At 39.6% G+C, this 2500-nt stretch overlaps 1 pseudogene; it reads left to right on the plus strand.

Moving 5' to 3' along the window:
* The window catches only part of LOC107557618 (leptin receptor overlapping transcript-like 1), a 5063-nt pseudogene that overhangs the window by 2313 nt on the left and 250 nt on the right, over positions 1 to 2500 (plus strand).

Below are 2500 nucleotides of genomic sequence, written 5' to 3' on the forward strand. Positions count from 1 at the left end.
GAGTGTGTGTGAGAGTGTGTGTGAGTGTGTGAGAGAGAGAGTGTGACAGAGAGAGAGTGTGTGTGTGTGACAGAGAGTGTGTGTGTGTGTGTGTGAGTGTGTGAGTAATAATGATGCGGAAGCGGTCTAGTGTTTATTAGCGGCCGCAGATTTACACAAACACACACACATCAGCTCTGTTTGTGTCTAAAATATAAATACAGCTCTCATAGAAACACAGAAATATATAACTCTCAGTCTAGCTATTTATCTCTTCATATATGTTCTGATTTCGTATAGAGATTAACACTGAGAACAGCCTTTATAAAAGTAAATACGCGCATATATATATATATATATTTACACAGTGTGTTGTGTGTGTATTGTAAATGATGTTGTGAGCGGATCATCTGATCATCACATGAGTCTGCTTTTCATCTGTAGAGAATCTTTCTGAATATTATCATTATGAATCTGAGCAAATTCATAATCAGACGACATAAGACTGATATTTCAAATTGGGAATATCAAGGAATTTACCAATTTTACATGATTTCATATATATATATATGTTTGATGTATGTATAGGAAAATGTGCAATAATGTTAAGTATAACAATATTTGGCTTGAGTTTAGCATGTGGTGATGATGATGATGCATCAGCTAATGTGTTATCAAAGGACATAAATAGAAACATTTGGATATTTAGCCCTTTGTTTGGCTGAGCTTTTACTAAATGTATTGTGTAATGCATTTTGCAAAACTATATTTTGACCGTTTAGTTGAATAATTGAATAACTGATGACAAAAGAGATGAATTATGTGACTTGTATATGGTTATAAGAATATTTACACATGTAATTGTCCATATTTTAATTTACATGTCATAATAGCAACACTATGAATGTAAATGACATGATTTCCCTCGATTAGCTTTTGTTTTATATTTTTTCCTTTGTTACAAAAGCTTATTATTTCAGATAAATGCTGATCTTCCTGTTCATCAAAGAATCCTCAAATAACGTGTACTCAGCTGTGCTCAACATGGATGATAATCAGAAATGTTTCTAATGATCAGCATATTATACTGATTTCTGAAGATCATGTGACACTGAAGACTGGAGGAATGATGCTGAAAATACAGCTGCGCATCACAGAAATACATTACAGTTTAACAGAGATTCACAAAGAAAACAGCTGTTTGGAATAGTAATAATATTTCACTGCTTTTGCTGTGTTTCTGATCAAATAAGTGCAGAAGAGCGTCTTCAGTGTGTGTGTTGTTCTGATGTTTCAGCTCTGATCAGCCTGTCGTTTGGAGGAGCGATCGGTCTGATGTTCCTCATGCTGGGCTGCGCTCTGCCCGTCTATAAGTGAGTGTCTCTCTCTCCTGTCTCTCTCTCTCCTCTGTTCCTGCTCTTCTTCTACATCCTGGCACCTATCCCATACTGCATCTCTCGCCGCGTGGTGGACGACACGGACTCGGCCAGCAACGCCTGCAAAGAGCTGGCCATATTCCTGACCACAGGCATCGTGGTGTCCGCCTTCGGGCTGCCCGTCATATTCGCCCGCGCTCACGTGGTAAATATCGAAAGTCAACATGACCGCGGTTCACTGTGAAGCTGCAGATCGGCCGGAGTCGATGTCGGGAGATTCGGATGATGACAAAAATAGCCAGGGCTGGATATTGATACACGTTTTGATTGCAGCTCTTGATTCAATTCTATATTGATTAGTTTTGAGATATCAGGTGCAGCACAGACCAGTCGCCACAAAAATGAAAAAGTGCTCAGGATGAGTTTGTTTCTTCATCAGATTTGGAGAAATGTAGCATTGCATCAGTGTCTCACTGCAAGTGAATGGGTGCCGTCAGAACGAGAGTCCAAACAGCTGATAAAAACATCACAATAATCCACAGCACTCCAGTCCATCAGTGAACATCTGGAGAAGACAAAAGCTGAAACAAATCCAGCATTACGATGTTTTTAACTCAAATACGAGTCCATAATGCATAATAACTCTTCCTGCAGTGAGTCAGTGTTCTGGTGTGAATCAGGAGAGAAATCTGCACAGATCAAGCAGCGTTTAAACAGCTCTAAACACATATGTGGCTGGATTTTGATGCGAGAGACAACAGCAGATGCACTTTTTCACTGCAGGAAGAGTTATTATGCATTATGGACTCGTATTTGAGTTAAAAACATCGTGATGCTGGATTAGTTTCAGCTTTTGTCTTCTCCAGATGTTCACTGATGGACTGGAGTGCTGTGGATTACTGTGATGTTTTTATCAGCTGTTTGGACTCTCGTTCTGACGGCACCCATTCACTTGCAGTGAGACACTGATGCAATGCTACATTTCTACAAACCTGACGAAGAAACAAACTCATCCTGATCTCGGATGGACTTGAGGAAGAGCACTTTTTCATTTATCGTGTGACGAAGCCGAATGCGATCTGATGATCTGAGATGATGTAAGAGCAGGACTGATTTGATGCCACGGTGTCTTATTAAACGTGATC

The sequence above is a fragment of the Sinocyclocheilus grahami genome, unplaced genomic scaffold, assembly GCF_001515645.1.
Source record: "Sinocyclocheilus grahami isolate Dianchi unplaced genomic scaffold, SAMN03320097.WGS_v1.1 scaffold612.1, whole genome shotgun sequence".
Classification (NCBI taxonomy): Eukaryota; Metazoa; Chordata; class Actinopteri; order Cypriniformes; family Cyprinidae; genus Sinocyclocheilus; species Sinocyclocheilus grahami.